This window comes from Triticum dicoccoides, chromosome 1B (genome assembly GCF_002162155.2).
Source record: "Triticum dicoccoides isolate Atlit2015 ecotype Zavitan chromosome 1B, WEW_v2.0, whole genome shotgun sequence".
NCBI lineage: Eukaryota > Viridiplantae > Streptophyta > Magnoliopsida > Poales > Poaceae > Triticum > Triticum dicoccoides.
In genome coordinates this window covers 523,066,823-523,084,708 of record NC_041381.1, presented here as the reverse complement: position 1 = coordinate 523,084,708, position 17,886 = coordinate 523,066,823, and the positions used below count along the sequence as shown (strand labels likewise).

Below are 17,886 nucleotides of genomic sequence, written 5' to 3'. Positions count from 1 at the left end.
TTCAACTAAAGTTGGAGAAACAGACACCCGCCAGCCACCTATGTGCAAAAGCACATCGGTAGAACCAGTCTCATGAACGCGGTCATGTAATGTCGGTCCGGGCCGCTTCATCCAACAATACTGCCGAATCAAAGTAAGACGTTGGTGGTAAGCAGTATGACTATTATCGCCCACAACTCTTTGTGTTCTACTCGTGTATATAACATCTAAGCATAAACCTGGATCTGATACAACTATTAGGGAACGCGGTAATTTCAAAAAATTTCCTATGATCACGCAAGATCTATCTAGGTGATGCATAGCAACGAGAGGGGAGAGTGTGTCCATGTACCCTCGTAGACCGAAAGCGGAAGCATTTCAATAACGCGGTTGATGTAGTCGAACGTCTTCGCGATCCAAGCGATTCAAGTACCGAATGTATGGCACCTCCGCGTTCAGCACACATTCAGCTCGATGACGTCCCTCGTGCTCTTGATCCAGTTGAGGACGAGGGTGAGTTTCGTCAGCATGACGGCGTGACGACGGTGATGATGATGCTACTGGTGCAGGGCTTCGCCTAAGCTCTACGATGGTATGATCGAGGTGTGTAACTGTGGAGGGGGGCACCACACACGGTTGAGAGAGAAACTTGTGTGTTCTAGGGTGCCCCCGCCCCCATATATTAAGGAGGAAGTGGGAGGCAGGCCGGCCCCTAGGGCGTGCCCCAATAAGGGAGTCCTACTAGGACTACTAGTCTCTACTCCTAATGTCTCAGTTGGTAGTACGCATTCCGGGTTTTATTTTCGTCCCACCATTTTTGTCCCACCATTTTCGTCTGATTTTTTTGCTGGTTTTTTTCCGTCCCCCTCCCACCACCCCCTCGCACCAAAAAAAACCATGTTACAATGATTTTTTCACCTCTCTCACCCCTCGTGTCTCCTCACGCATAGCATAGGGTTCCTCTCGAGAGAGGTGCGCCGCCGCCGCCGGATTCCTCCTCCCCGGCGAAAAGTCCTTCCCCTACCTTATTCCTTCATGGTGAGCGATCTCCAGCCCCCTACCTCCCGCATCTTCGCCGCCAGCCTCCTCCCACGCGCGCTAGGGTAGCTTGCGGCCTACCATCTCTGCGGCGCCGCCTGCGACTTCACCAGCATGTAGATGCGGGGAGCTGGACATGGAGGATTGCCTATGCCAGGCTGAGGGGTCGACCTGGAAGCCTCCTTGAACGCCCACGATGGATCTGGCCATCAACGAGTAGGCCGAGCCTCCTGCTCCGGCCACGGCCATCCTGACGTCGGATCTGGTGCTCGTGCTATGTCTGTCTCCTCGTGCAACCCCTTCCCCATGTTTATTTTGGTTCGTCCTTGATCCCACCCATGCTGATTTTGTACCTCATGATGTACCACCTCTTCTTATGTTTCTGGATTCTTTTTGTAGCCTCCGTCCTACCCCGCTCTGCATCAACTAACTCGGCGCTACATGATCCTGGGGCAGCGAGGTTGATCGGATGGTGTTCGTCATGTTAGGAAGATGAGTGTGTAACTCGTGGAGTGCGAGCTGTTGCGTGTTAGTAAGTGGCCGTGACCTTGATGGGTTGGGGCTTGCCTCCCACACTTCTCTTCCTCGTGTACAACAACCATGGCGGCTCCTACGTATGCTTGATCTAAAAATCCCTTGAATTCGTTGCCCAAGTTGAATCCTATGACCTGACTGTCTGTCATGGTGCAGGTGTCGAATTGTTGATGGAGGCTTCATGTCGTCCTTCTCAAGGAGCTGAGGTTGGCCATTAAGGATCTGGGGTGAAGGTCATGTCATCTCTTCTCGTGGCTCTAATGCCCACTGCTTCCACTGCTAATATTTTGAGCTCTTTGATCTGAGCAAAAACCATGGGAAGGTGAAGTTTACTTCCTTGGTTTGACTGAATTATCCATTCATCTTATGACACATTGAACTTTAGGAATTAAACTTTGGAAGTTCGGTAATGATATGTTTATACCTTTTAATTTGTTTAAAGTTCATGTTTGTAATGACTAATGAGGTGGCACTCTTGAAAAGTGAGAAATTATGCAGTATATCCACTTTCTTCTATCTATTTTAAGTATTATTGTGGGTCTGCAGTATGAATCACTACATGCTGGAGAAGTTCCTGGAGGCGATCAGGAGCAGAGGCATCAAGATATGCCCTGGGTGCAATGCCTCGCAGGCTGTAGCACCTGCCTAGGTAAGTTCGTACTGTACCTGGACTGCAATTTGGTTTTATCTCTCCTCTCCTCCATTATTTTCATGTTCTATAGAGGCTCCTATATTTGAAAAATTATTAGTAACCTAAAGTGCGCATCTACATGTACTGGGGTTAGGTAAACAACATCAGGTAAACAGCGTTCTAGATGAGTTGTTTGAATCAGAAAGGTTGAAGTCCATCCGATAAGAAGTAGACATGAGATGGGTGAGTGCCTGAGTAGTCAGAGGCTCAATACGGCTTTAAGATACTGTGGCCATATAATAAGTACTTCTAAATAAATTCAATTTGATTAAATGTATTTCACATCCAGGCCCTTGTGTTCAACTTTGTATTTATTGTTTACCTGCACAACATTAATAGTTCTTGATTTGCTATATGGCATGTGTCTCAGAAACAGACAGGAAATTGCCGAATAGTTATTGCATGGAATTATATTGTGATTGTAATCTTGAATCGAGACAAATATTTTCTGAAGTTGGGACATTGAGGTGGATGCTGCAACGCGAGTTTCATATCATCGTGTAACACTGTCTCTTGAAACACCACATTCTTCCCGTGTGTGGTTGCGTCGGGGCTGTCGCCATCCTCCCGTGCATCGCATGTGTAGGGGGCATGTTTTGTTATACTCTGCGTCGAGGTTCTCCTCGTTGTTCTGAGGGTCGAGGCCACATTATTCAAACTTTTTTTGTTTTGTTTTTTCTTGGTTTTCATCTTTGATTCAACCTACTTGTTTCAGTTATGCATATGTCGGCAAGACAAGTTTTGCCTGCTCTGCTTCATATCAGTCTCTTCTCATCGCGGCCAGAGCTTGGAAGCAATTCAACTAGGCACCATGACGCTGGATGGAAGTACAAATTCTTGTCGGAAGGTATGTGACTTTGGTTATTCGAATGTACTTTGTCCTATTAATCTGTTGGGCAGTTTATGATTGCTTGCTTATGTGATGTAGGTTCTTATATATGGTCTCTAGAAACACTCGCACGCAGACTCTCTGCCCTCGTTCGCCCGCCGCCGCCCTTCGTCCCTTCGCCGCCGCCGCTCCATGCCTTCGCCACCGCCCTCGCACATCAAAGCCGCCGCCCTCCATCGGATGATCCACTTCAAGAGACGCCGCCGACCCCGTTGAGGACCAGCCATTGATCACGTCCAGGATCCGACGCTGATTCAGGAGCCGCACACCACCGCAGATCCATCCCCTGAAAAATCGGGACTCTTGACATGGGCGATCGAGAGGGGATCAAAAGGAGTAACTTTCACCTGTGGCCGCAAAGGGCCTTTACACCGCCGCCGAGAGCCGCGCCCGGGTGGTGCGCTGTGAGCGGCCAATGGCCGCCGCTTTAGTAGCCCACCAAGAGCCGTCATCGTGCATTGGCTGTGTGTCGACTCGAACCGAGGAGCTGGCCATGGCCGAGGGCCAAGGCGAGCGCGGCTGTGGGGACTGCCGAGTGAGCGAACGCGCGCGTGCCTGAGGGCGGCCGCTGCATGCGCTGCAATGGCGAGAGCGAAAGGTACTATTCATGATATTTGCGTGCTTGTGTTTAATTAGATCAATTCTTTGGCCACCGAAAAGATGCTATCCAGGGTGTTTGATTTGTCTCCCGTCAGACTTATTTTTGTTGATCTTTGTCAGGACCCTGCAACTCAAGTGCAGTTACCTGACGAACTGAACACCTTAACTGAAGAAATCTGCAGCAAGGACGAAGCGTTACTCATATGGGATATGGATGGCCAAGATTGAAGGCGTTAAGTGACGATCAACGGCGCTCGTCCCCAACGGTATCCTGTTCCTCGTCACGCCGTTGCCGTCAACAGCTGGACACCTATAGACAAAAGCAGAGCACGTGCGAGGCACCACCGCGACTACTTATCTCCTCCTCCAAGCAATCCCTCGGCATCTTTCCCCATTCTACAAGTTGTACTTCCTAGCGTAGCTCTAGAACCCTAGATTACTCTGTAGAAATTGGGATTGATCCTCGATCTGTACATGTACCCGCTACTTATTCTGAATCTTAATCGAATCGGGGCTAGTTCGAGTGATTTGGTGTGTTTGCTTGATATTTGGTCTTGTCAATTGGTATCAGAGAGCCAGGCGTTCCTCGGAGGCGGATCGGTCGGAACACGCTGTGGTTGGGTCTCGGCTTGGTAAAATTCCACAGCTTGTTGCCGATTGCGGTGGCGGTGTTCTTCGGAGGCGAATTCTTCAGCGGAAGGGAGAGATCACCGGCGAGGGTTTCGGACTCGTTCCGCTGTAAAATTCCGGAGCCGTGAGTGAGACCATGCCTACCCGAACGAAGCACATGGACGAGATAGCTGAAGAAATCGACACACTTCGCGAGGAAGTGGGCGTTTTGAGTCACAAGCAAGATCAGATCCAAGATCAGATAGATCAGGTCAACACCAGGTTGCTCTCTGTCGAGTTCCTGGAGAAGCAGTTGGGAAAAGTTGAGTTACTAGTGGAGAAGAACGCAGAAGTTCAGCAGGAAATCTTCTCCATCTTGCGCACTATGCGGTCTGAAAACCCCAACCCACCCGCCCCTGAGTCCTTTGCTTTAGCATCTGTGACAACTCTGCAAAACCAAAATCAACAGCAACAGCAAGATCAAGGAGAACCACGGGCTAAACAGCGTGTGCAGCAACCACCAAATGAGAACAGTGGTACTAATCCAGCAGTACAGTTGCAGGCAAGCCACACGACACAGTATCAGTCTGAACGTGCGGCTCAGTTTATGAGAAGCATTTCAAAAGGGCCTAAATTGGATTTCCCCTGCTTCAATGGAGAAAATCCCCTCGGCTGGATCTGACAGGTCACTAAATACTTCCAATTGGCTCAAACTCCTGATGAATGTAAAGTCGATTTGGCCCTTACTTATTTCACTGGAAGAGTAGACAATTGGGTTAGGAGTGCTCAACTGGACAATACAAAAACATCTTGGGAGGAATTCTGCAGAAGGATCTGTGACAGATTTGCTGATCATAGTATTTATGAAATATTGGAGAAGTTTCATAGCCTCAAACAGAACACACTGTCAGTTGCTGCATACACTGACAAGTTTGAAGAAATCATGGCCATTGTAAGAGCTGAACACCCCTATTTGCAGGAGCAATACTATGTTGTCAGTTTTGTCAATGGATTAAAGCCCAGCATAAGATGCAAGTTAAGGCCACAGAGACCTAAAACCCTTAACTATGCTTACTGGTTAGCAAGGAACTATGAGAGTGGACTGCAAGCAAAGTACCAATCTTACATGAACCAGCAAGAACGACTGCAAGCCCATCCTGGACAACAAAAACATCCTATTCCACCAGCTCCTAATTTGCAAGTACCACCAGTAGCTCCAGCAACAAAAAAACCAGGAGTTTGTTGGAGATGTAATGCACCCTGGGTGCCAGGCCATAAATGCAAACAGGCACCTTCAGTACATGCTATAGCTGGTCCTGAGAACACTGAAGAGGTCACACCTAAAGAAGAAGCACATCTTGCAGTGCTCACAGCTGAAGGTCAATGGACTGAATCTGATAATCAGTGCATGCACATTTCTGCACACGCAATTTCAGGAAATGCTTCCCCTTCTACTCTAGCAGTACATATCCTTGTGGGGGGCAGACAAGGGGTAGCTTTGGTGGACACTGGCAGTACTAACACCTTCATTGATATGAAGTTTGCTTTGAAAGCTAACTGCCAGCTGATAAATACTCCTACTAGGAGAGTAACAGTAGCAGGTGGGGGTTCATTAACTTCAGGTGCTCATGCTCCCAACACCAGCTTCAAAATATGCAATGAAACATTCTCAAATGATTTCACAGTGTTGGAACTACAAGGATATGATGTGGTTCTAGGTTGTGATATGTTAAACCAACACAACCCCATAGCAAGTGACTTTGAAGCTAGAACAGTCACTATGACCAAGGACAAGCTTACACAACTACTGTTGTTCCTAAAATAATTTCAGCAGAGAAACTGGAACACATGTGTTCTAAGGGAGTAGTGGGTTTTACTATGAGCCTTCACTTCATGTCAACTGCTGGCAAAGAATTCCAAGCTGCACAAGAAACACCAGAAGATATACTGCAAGTTTTGGAACAGTATGATGAACTGTTCAAAGAGCCTACTGTTTTGCCTCCTCCAAGAGATTGTGATCACTCAATACCCCTCCAGGAAAACTCCACACCTCCCAATGTGAGACCTTACAGGGTGCCCCATTTGCAAAAAGATGAAATGGAACAACAAATCAAAATCTTGCTATCCAGACACATCATTCAGCATAGCCTAAGTCCTTATGCATCACCAGCCATATTGGTCAGGAAAAAAGGAGGAACTTGGAGATTGTGCATAGATTATAGGAAGTTAAATGCACAAACAATAAAAAACAAGTTTCCTATACCAATGATTGAAGATTTACTAGATGAACTTCAAGGAGCAGCAGTTTTTAGTAAACTAGACTTAAAATCTGGGTACCATCAGATTAGAATGAAAGCCGAAGATGTGCATAAAACAACATTCAGAACTTACTCAGGGCACTATGAATTTTTGGTGATGCCCTTTGGATTGACAAATGCACCTGCAACCTTTCAAGCTCTTATGAACAAGCTTTTTGTCCCTTATCTGAGGAAGTTTGTTTTGGTTTTCTTTGATGATATTCTGATATTCAGCAAAACCAAAGCAGAACATAAAAAACACCTGAAGATGGTCCTGTACATATTAAAGGAAAATAACCTACTGCTCAACAAATCCAAGTGTACTTTTGGCACTTCCAAAGTGGAATACCTTGGACATGTCATATCTGCTTAGGGAGTGGCAACATGCCCTGAGAAAATCACTGCTGTGTAGCAATGGTCCACACCTTCTAATATCACTGAATTAAGAAGCTTTCTCGGCTTAGCTGGATATTATAGGAGGTTTATCAGGAATTATGGCATGATCTACAGACCACAACATGATTTGTTAAAGAAGGACTCTTTTCTGTGGACAGAAATGCAAACTACAGCTTTCAACAAGTTGAAATACAGTTTAACTAATGCTCCTGTCCTAGCCCTTCCCGATTTTTCTATCCCTTTTGAGCTAGAGTGTGATGCTTCTGGAGCTGGCATTGGAGCTGTTCTCATGCAGAAACACAGGCCAATTGCTTATTATAGCAAATCCCTGGGGCCAAAAGCAGCTGCTCTATCTACATATGAAAAAGAGGCAGTAGCTATCCTGGAATCTTTAAGAAAATGGAGACATTACTTCCTGGGATCATCTCTGATCATTAAGACAGACCATCAGAGTCTGAAATACATAACTGAACAAAGGATATCAGAAGGAATTCAACACAAGTTAATGCTTAAACTACTGGAATTCACTTACACCATTGAGTACAAGAAAGGAAAGGAGAACAAAGCAGCTGATGCCTTATCCAGGAGGCCTCAAGCAATGTCTCTCTCAATAGCAGTACCAAGTTGGACAGATCAAATTGAAGATTCTTATAAGGCAGATGACAAATGCAAACACCTCATTGAGCAACTAACTGCAGGCAGTCAATCCTTGCCCCTTTATACATATACAGCAGGTGTATTGAGATATAAGAAAAGAATCTACATAGGATCTGCCCCTGACTTCCAACAGAAACTGCTTTCCACTTTCCAATCCTCTCCTGTTGGGGGACACTCAGGAGTAAGGGCCACTTACCACAGAATCAAGAGGATTTTCTATTGGCCAAACCTTAAACAACACACTGAGAAATTCATCCAGCAATGCCCAGTTTGCCAGAGAGCTAAGGGAGAACATTGTCATTACCCTGGACTGCTTGATCCACTACCTATTCCAGATATGGCGTGGAGACACATTTCCATGGACTTTGTGGAAGGATTACCAAAGTCTCAGGGCAAAGATGTGATACTGGTGGTAGTAGACAGGTTTACAAAATATTCACACTTCATTGCCCTATCTCATCCATTTACTGTAACTCATGTGCTGCAAGCATTCATTGATAATGTGTTCAAACTACATGGTCTTCCAGTGTCTATGGTTACTGACAGAGACACCATTTTCACTAGTAATTTTTGGCAAGCCTTATTCAAATCTCTGGGAGTGAAACTCAACATGAGCACAACACACCACCCCCAGTCTGATGGCCAAACTAAGAGGGTGAACCAGTGTTTAGAAGCTTATCTCAGAGTTATGGCATTTCAAGAACCAAAGAAATGGTGCTCCTGGCTGTCCATGGCAGAGTGGTGGTTCAATACTTCTTATCACACAACAACAAAATATTCACCCTTTCAGTGCTTGTATGGTTTCCCTCCTCCACTCTTTGGAGAGGTTTCAATCCCTGGACCTAGTGATACAGATGCTCAGTCATTCTTGCAAAAGAGGGAAGTTATGCAGCAACAATTAAAGCAGAACCTGCTAGTTGCCCAACAACGAATGAAGAAATATGCTAATGCTAAACGAACAGAAAGACACTTTACAGAGGGAGAGATGGTATATCTCAAAATGCAGCCATATTGATTAGCTACTTTTGGCATTAGAACTGGATTGAAGCTAGCCACAAAATTCTATGGGCCTTTTCGCATAATACAAAGGATTGGGAATTCTGCTTACAAGTTACTGTTGCCCGACAATGCACAAATACATAATGTGTTTCATGTGAGTCAGCTCAAGCGCCATATTGGACCTACAGTTGTCCCTGCTCCAGGATTACCACTCGTGGACGCCTTTGGCAAGATCAAAGTGGCTCCAATCATGGTTTTGGAAACACGTGCAGTTCCTCGTCCTCCCAAACTAGTAACACAGTGGCTCGTCCAATGGCTGAATATGTCCCCGGAAGAAGCTACATGGGAAGACGCTGACTTCATCAAGTTCACCTTCCCGGAGTTCTTCAACGCAACCATCCGAGCGTTGTTCCCACAAAAGGATCCTCGAGGACAAGGATCGTCCTCCGAGGAGGGCAATTGTCAGGACCCTGCAACTCAAGTGTAGTTACCTGACGAACTGAACACCTTAACTGAAGAAATATGCAGCGAGGACGAAGCGTTACTCATATGGGATATGGACGACCAAGATTGAAGGCGTTAAGTGACGATCAACGACGCTCGTCCCCAACAGTATCCTGTTCCTCGTCACACCGTTGCCGTCAATAGCTGGACACCTACAGACAGAAGCAGAGCACGTGCGAGGCACCACCGCGGCTACTTATCTCCTCCTCCAAGCAATCCCTCGGCATCTTTCCCCATTCTACAAGTTGTACTTCCTAGCGTAGCTCTAGAACCCTAGATTACTCTGTAGAAATTGGGATTGATCCTCGATCTGTACCTGTACCTGCTACTTATTCTGAATCTTAATCGAATCGGGGCTAGTTCGAGTGATTTGGTGTGTTTTCTTGATATCTGGTCTTGTCAATCTTGTGCTTGACACCAATTATTTATTCTTCTCAAAAAAAAGGAGGAAGAGGAGACCCCTGGTGGCGCGGACATCCAACGACCCGGACATCGTTCTCCCATGACGTTCTCCTCCAAGCCCGAATCCAGTGCCTCCTCAAGGTACGTTAGCCTGCAGCAGCAGCGTGAGCCTCTCACTGTATTTCTTTCCCTTTAGATCTTGCAGAACCAAGCGCGACTCTGCACAAAATTTGCACGTCCATTCGCTGATATTGAAATACGAGCTTCTGATCTATTTCGTGATCCACATGAATATGCATAGTTTTGTTACATTATCTCAGTCATATATGTCACTCCGGCCCATACTAGCCTCAAATATCATTCAGATTAACTTGCTTCAGAAATGGAGATAATTATAGATTTATTCCTGATTCTATCATATTAACTTGCTTCAGAAATGGAGAAGCGCCATGGTTGGCTGTTGCTTGAGGAAATGAGGAGATGCATATGTGGGCAATGTTGCTGGAGCACTTCCATATTCTATAAGGTCTTTCATTTTATGTGTCGAGTGTTTTCTTCTTCTATAAAGTTGGTTGTTCACGGGTGAGACAAACCGAGGAAAAAATAGGCGTATGGTGACTTTTATGTTCACGTCATCATTTGGTTTTACATCTATAAGGAGACTATTTTTATGTTCACGTCATCATCTATAAGGAGACTATTTTTAGTTCGTTAGATCAGTTGTAGAAATCAAGTGCCTTTTATGTTCACGTCATCATTTGGTTTTACATAGTCCAGGATTATATTTATCATAATTCAACCTCTGTTACATGGCAGGCCGATGCCAAGGAAGGCGAGGGTCCTGCGACTGGCTGCTGCTAGGGATAGCAGGCAGTAGAGAAGTTTCTTTCTGATTTGAAGTGTGCAGATTGGGACAACTCGCTTTCTGTGAGCAACCATCTGAATGCCAAAATGTCATAAATGGCTGTGAATAGACCGGATATGATTCGTACATCAGGTAAATAGCATGTACCTCTTTTGATTTCACATGTGCAGAGAGCACTTGCCATATGATGTTTGTCCCATCGGCAACATTATGGATACTATGGAATTCAGAAATAATGTGCTTGAGAATTTTTCAGACTAATGGTAGTGCAATTAGTGATTGCAGAGTTCTAAAATATGTTGACCAAATTGTTTCTTCGGAACTTGGTTTAGCCCAAGGCTCTCAAGAAAATGGGTTGTGTATTTTAAGTAATTCTTATTTTGTAAACATATAGTGGAAGCTGCCAATCTTATCTCTCTTTGAGTCCTACTAAAGGAATTCTTTGGATAATTTCTTCTTACACTAGATTTTGACATGTTGACACTCAAGTGAAATAGTTGTGACCTCAGGTTGCAGACTTGCAGTATCTACCAAAGAATATATGTCCAAGGAATCATTTCTGACTTCTGAGCGATTTGTGGTAGGGCTCAAGATATGTGGTTTTGGATTAGGGTAGGACTCAAGATATGTGACTTCCAAGGGAACTGCAAACTCAAGATATGTGGTCTTGGACTAGCAAGATTTGCATCCAGTGACACCCCTACAACAGTTTTCTGGATGGTATGTTTAGATTTTAATAGATTTGATCCACAATAATTTAATTTTATTAATTATTTTTAATGAAATAGATAGCATAACAGACGCACTTCTTGCAACTTAAATCTCATTGTCTTCTCGAACATGACTTGCAGGACCATGTCGCCACCTGATGGTATAGAGCTCATGAACTCTGTAATGTTCTATCATTACCAAGGTAGTTAATAAATTGCTTGTCTCGTGGTTGTGTTTTTTCCGGCATTCTTTGCATTTGCACTACTTCCTCATTTTCATAGGTTTGTACAACTAAGAAAGATGTTAGATTTTAGCCGTATGTTCCATCTTCTTTGCCGTGACTCTGAAATAAAGAGCTTTCAACATCCTAGGGTATATTGACATATCCTCTCTAGCCTCCTTCTCTCAGTTATTTTGTCTATGCAGGAGTATTCACAACTTATGCCCTTGTCTAACAAATTTTCTGATATGCAGTGTTGTTAACAATTTCCAGAGGCTAACTTAGAGGAAGATAGAGGAAAGAGCAGGGCAGTTGAGGGGAAGTACATTTCTCACTTGAGGTAACTTACATTATTATATTTCTCCGAAATGTAATTGATTATATATATAGGCTCTCAATTATTTTGTGCTGCCAATGACATACATAGTTTGTGTTAAAATGATTAGGAGTACCAAAAGGCATTAGTCAGTTAATGTGAAGTGTTTCTGTATTTAGAAATCTTGAAATTGGCTCTTTTCATTATCATTTTCATGATCCTAATGTCTATGCGAAGTATTTCTGTATTAAAAAACTTGAAATCGGCTCTTTTGGTGAAACGGCAAGAAGCACTTTAGCCTCGTTGCATTAAAGATGAGAAGAACATAATGTACACGTGTGGGTGGACGCAAACATCCCCCCGTAGGGGGCAAACTGGGCGCAAGCATGAAAGAAGAGGCACATCGGCCAACAAACACCCCTTTCTCCGAATGTACAACCCATAAACTCGGGCCTGAATTCGTAGGCGTGCATCATCGTAGATCTTCTAAAACACTTGGTGCACGCTGCATTACAAAGACCTTCTTGCCACAATTGGCTTGTGCTTGTAGATGGATGCCAATTATGGAGCGTGGAGATGAATCAAATGGAGAAATAATTTCTACTCCCTCCGTCCCTAATATAAGATGTTACTACAACCAATATACATCTTATATTATAGGATGGAGGGAGTATGTGCATATCCAGTAAAAAATTGATATGATTTGTACTAACAATCTGATGTGATTTTGTAGACACTTTTTTTTCAGATTACTAGACATATAGGAAGAATTATGAAACTAAAATGGGATGTTACTGTTAGCATTTGATGACAAAGTGAGGCCAATATAGAAAAAACTAAGCTTTTGGGTGAGTACCTTGTGATTTTGTTATGTATTTTTCTGGCTTTAGTTTGCAAATGCAGCATGAAATACTTATGTGATTGCTCTTTCCTTTTGCAGGGACTAACCACGGAATATTAGTACTATATGCTGATATTGACAAGCCGCACTATCTTCTCCAGTGGCATGGGCAACGTGTATTATGTCGAAGTGTGTGGGATTATTGATTTTATGTCTTTATTTTTACTAATATATATTTATACAAGGACGACAATCAACAAAATGTGTATTTCTCATTCAACCAGTGTCCTCGCATGTAAAGACAAGTAATGCTTCGAGCACATGAGAAAGAAAACAGTACTTAATAATTTTACTATGGGTGGTCGTTTGATTTGCAGGATTTGTACTCTTAGGATTTTTGTGTTGAAAATTTTCAGCTTTTTGTGTTGAAAATTTTCAGCTCTCGCCGCAATGCACGACCGTAGTTAATTTTCTTCTGATGATAGGTACCACTCCATGTTTTATTTTTAGATTCAGCACCATGCATGCTTCTCACATCAATTCAGACAAAAAACAGGTGTGGTTCCTCGCACTAAGATGACCCAGCAACGCTCTAGAGGGGTTCCTCACAGACGATGCCTCCTTGAGTTCCACTTCTTTGCTGCTCCCAACTCTGGTATAGTATGAAAATCCTATGAATAAATCTGAATTTTATGATTTGATGCTTTTGCAGACCAGTCCTGGAGGATGTTGCTCGATGCATCCGTTTAGTCGAATGATTTGTCAATACTTCTTTGAATAGGTGACAATTATATATAGTGATGGATCTAATTGATACTTTTTGAGTGCATAGTGTTTAAACACATAACCATTCATAATGTTCAAATGATTAAGTAAGGCAAGAGCTTCTGACTAACCAAGTAGATTTATTCTACAAAGAAAATATTGATTCTATTTCTCTCACCATATTAACATTTAGCATAAATGTTGATTCTACAAAAAAATGTACCACGAATCAGGCATGTGCACGCAAGGGAGGGAAGAGAAGAGAAACATTGACATTTTTCATGCTTTGGACCAACATTTATATCCATAGCTTTTTTTCCGTGGCAATGCATGAGTGGCAATGCATGAGTGTGGTGCCGTCATGGTAGATCCCGGATGAAAGGTGGGTCCAGTATAGAACTAGGAGGTACTAGCACTAAGATGGGAAGGTGGTTGCCACCCTTGTCCCTTATTGTGGATCAAATATGGCGGTGTCGATCACTGGCTCACTTGGAACATGAGTGGGATGGGGGTTTGGGTTGGTATGTTCGGTTACAGCTGACTGAGCGGAGTAATTTTTCTACTTCAGAAAATGTGGTAAATTGCGCATTAAAGATAGCTTTGTAGCAAATTGTATGAGCGAGCGGTTCATATATTTTTTCATCAAGTCATACAATTTTTTAGTTATGATAGAAGGGTAAATGCATTTGTTAGTTTCTTCAAGAGTTAATAACGGAAATGGTGGTGTATCTATTGCATGTCCAACAAAAGACATCATATTTTAGTTTCTTGGTAATGCATGACATTCAATTGTATGTTACAATGTGACAATGGCCCAGGATAAATTGGATCTGCCTTCTTGGCTCGGGGGGCGTCAAGGGCGGCGCACGCCTCCTTCCCCTTGATGGCAATGGTGGATCAACACGAACACGGGGGGAGGGGATCAGGGCGGAGAGCGGGGCGGTTGGTGGTGCATTTCTCCTTGGCTGTCTGTGGGGAAGTGCGGTGTGAAGGAGAGAGAGCGACATGGCCAAGGTGAGGTGGGTGTCATCCGGTTTTCAAGGCGAGGGCTCCAGCGAGAAATGTCCCGTACGGCGAGAAACCGAGCAGGAAGTGGAGGGTCCGGCAGGAAAAGTGAAGGGTGCTTCATGGGATGGGGTTTTTGTGTTGGGACCGCGTTTGGAGATAACATGGGATAGTCTGGACAGTCACATTTCTCCCCCACACATGGGTTATATTTGGATGAGCCTGGACTGTCGATGTTGAATTTTGGGGAGGCCGCTGGGTGCCCGTGTGATGTCCGAACACACCCGGACGTATGAGGGAGAAATGAGTTTCGACCTCGGAGACGACCTTAACCATTTGTATGCCCATAGAAACGCACGGACGTTCTACTAATGAATATCTTAAGCGCATCATCTAGATATTGATAGTTTTGTAATAGATGTTTAGTTGGAACATCGCTCAGTTTGTTATATGGACATGTTGTTAATCTTTTATTTTTGTCAATTTACATTGCAAAAATGGACTTCAATTATTCAATAATTGTGTTTATGTTATATTGTTTGTCCATTTGAAATTTAATATGTAACTTTTGCAAACTATTTCAAGAGCCGAAGGAAAGGGGGGCGCTGCCCCCTTCCCTAGACTAATTCAGACCCAAGGGGAGGGGGCGTGCGGCCTGCCCTAGCCGCCCCTCTCTCTCCACCAAGGCCCATGAGGCCCATTAGTTCCCCCGGGGGGTTCCGATAACCCTCCAGCACTCCGGTTTATTTGAAACTTGTTTGGAACACTTTCGGTGTCTGAATATAGCCATCCAATATATCGATCTTTATGCCTCGATCATTTTGGGACTCCTCGTCACGTCCGTGATATCATCCGGGACTCCGGACAAAGTTCGGTCATCAAAAACACATAACTCATAATACATATCATCATCGAACGTTAAGCGTGCGGACCCTACGGGTTCGAGAACTATGTAGACATGACCGAGACTCATCTCCAGTCAATAACCAATAGCGGAACCTGGATGCTCATATTGGCTCCTACATATTCTACGAAGATCTTTATCGGTCAAACCGCATAACAACATACATTGTTCCCTTTGTCATCGGTATGTTACTTGCCCGAGATTCAATCGTCGGTATCCTCATACCTAGTTCAATATCATTACTGGCAAGTCTCTTTACTCGTTCCATAATAATTCATCCCGCAACTAACTCATTAGTCACAATGCTTGCATGGCTTATAGTGACGAGCACTACCGAGAGGGCCCAGAGATACCTCTCCGAAACACGGAGTGACAAATCCTAATCTCGATCTATGCCAACCGAACAAACACCTGCGGAGACACCTGTAGAGCATCTTCATAATCATCCATTTACGTTGTGACATTTGATAGCACACAAGGTGTTCCTCCAGTATTCAGGTGTTACATAATCTCATAGTCTGAGGAACATGTATAAGTTATGAAGAAAGTAGTAGGAATGAAACTGTAACGATCATAATGCTAAGCTAACAGATGGGTCATGTCCATCACATCATTCTCCTAATGATGTGATCCTGTTCATCAAATGACAACACATGTCTATGGTTAGGAAACATAACCATGTTTGATAAACGAGCTAGTCAAGTAGAGGCATACTAGGGACAATATGTTTTGTCTATGTATTCACACATGTACTAAGTTTCCGGTTAATACAATTCTAGCATGAATAATAAACATTTATCATGAAATAAGGAAATAAATAATAACTTTATTATTGCCTCTAGGACATATTTCCTTCAGGTGGCACCAAAATTGGGCTGCCACAGCGACGGGTGGGGCAGATGGGTGTGTTGGCTGTCGACGGGAGGAAGATGGAATGTCCAATGTGCCACCGACTCGCGGGCCTGGGGATGAGTAGGCGGGCATCACGCATGTCTGTGCTTATGCAAACGAGGCCCAAATTTGGGCCTGAAATGGGTCGCCTGATGGACAAAAAGCGGAGGCGCGTCCGTTTGGGTCGGCGTGTTGGACCGACTTTTGTACCCATTTCGACCCATATGGACACGTGCAGACGAAATGGGTCTTCATGTTGGAGTTGAGCAACTCCAACACGGTGACCCAAACGGACTCCGATTTTGTCTGCTTTTTGTCCTTTTGGGTCACCCATCCGCTCGGTCATGTCCCTTTTTTCATTTGGGTCGGCTGGTGCGTCTAACTAGGCCTGACACATTTTGTGATGTGTCTGCCCCGACATTCCATTGAACACCTGGTGGGTGAACTGCCTCGAGCTCCCATGCCGCCGCCCTGAGTTCCCGCGCCTGGTACGTGCCGCGCCGTCGTGCACTCTGCATCACCGCATAGTCGTGAGCTCCCGCCTTGCCGGAACCATGAGCGCCCATGACATCCGCGTCTCGCTGCAGCAGCTTCACCAACACCGGCCACCATACGTGACGCGCATGAGACAGAGCTCTTGCATTCCACAACACGTGCTTGGCGATGGTGCGCAATCACCGAATGACCCACACCATTGAGCTCGAGCGCAGCGGCCGGGCAACTGCGGGCATGGGAGCATGCATGACCGGGAGCGCCCACGCCGTGAGAGGGAAGATTGGCAACCACCCATGGCCACCACGCTCGAGCTCGACGAGGCCGGGCGCGGCCAGGAGAGCTGACCAGGTGCGGGGAAGGTGAGGTCGGGTGCGGGGAGGCGAGGTGAGGCCAGGAGCACCGATCGGGCGAGTGCGAAACCCATAACCAGCGCTACTACTAAGCTCCTGTGTATAGGCATTTTCCTAGTAGTGGCATGGGGGCGGGCATGGCCGGGGCGTGCTCGTGTCGCAAGAGGGGAGGTTGGTAGCCAATCATGCCCACCGCATGCGAGCTCGATGAGGTCGACCGCGGCCAGGAGCATTGGGCGAGGGCGGGGGAGGCGAGGCTGGGCACGACACGGGGGAGGCGAGGTGGGGCCAGGAGCGCCGGTTAGGCGCATGAGAAGCGAGGTCGGGAACGACAGGGTGAACGCGGCCAAGAGCGCTGCCGAAGCGCGGGCGAGGCAAGGTGAGGCTGGGCTAGTTGGCTAGCGAGCAAGGAAGGCGGGTGTCGGTGTCAAAACCGGCGGATCTCGGGTAGGGGGTCCCGAACTGTGCGTCTAGGCGGATGGTAACAGGAGACGAGGGACACGATGTTTTACCCAGGTTCGGGCCCTCCTGATGAAGGTAAAACCCTACGTCCTGCTTGATTAATATTGATGATGTGTGTTACAAGAGTGGATCTACCACGAGATCAAGGAGGCTAAACCCTGGAAGCTAGGCTATGGTATGATTGTTGTTCGTCCTATGGACTACAGCCATCCGGTTTATATAGACACCGGAGAGGGCTAGGGTTACACAAAGTCGGTTACAAAGGTAGGAGATCTACATATCCGTATCGCCAAGCTTGCCTTCCACGCCAAGGAAAGTCCCATCCGGACACGGGACGAAGTCTTCAATCTTGTATCTTCATAGTCTTGGAGTCCGGCCGATGATGATAGTCCGGCTATCCGGACACCCCTTAGTCCGGGACTCCCTCAGTAGCCCCTGAACCAGGCTTCAATGACGATGAGTCCGG

General features: G+C 45.5%; 1 long non-coding RNA gene across 3 annotated transcripts; it reads left to right on the top strand.

Annotated features, from left to right (window-relative positions):
* The first annotated feature begins 909 nt into the window (after window positions 1–909).
* Window positions 910–12,900, top strand: LOC119346592. Of its 3 annotated transcripts, XR_005167832.1 has the most exons (15): window positions 910–1,335; window positions 1,417–1,631; window positions 1,708–1,873; window positions 2,098–2,200; window positions 2,958–3,089; window positions 3,171–3,729; window positions 3,852–3,997; window positions 9,639–9,736; window positions 10,030–10,121; window positions 10,412–10,592; window positions 11,045–11,180; window positions 11,312–11,373; window positions 11,646–11,731; window positions 12,441–12,555; window positions 12,648–12,900. It is a non-coding gene; the product is annotated as an uncharacterized LOC119346592 (long non-coding RNA). The 3 variants fall into 3 exon arrangements; XR_005167827.1 differs by lacking the exon at window positions 3,852–3,997 and having other exon boundaries at window positions 11,646–12,555; XR_005167822.1 differs by lacking the exons at window positions 3,171–3,729; window positions 3,852–3,997 and having other exon boundaries at window positions 11,646–12,555.
* The last annotated feature ends 4,986 nt before the right edge of the window (window positions 12,901–17,886 follow it).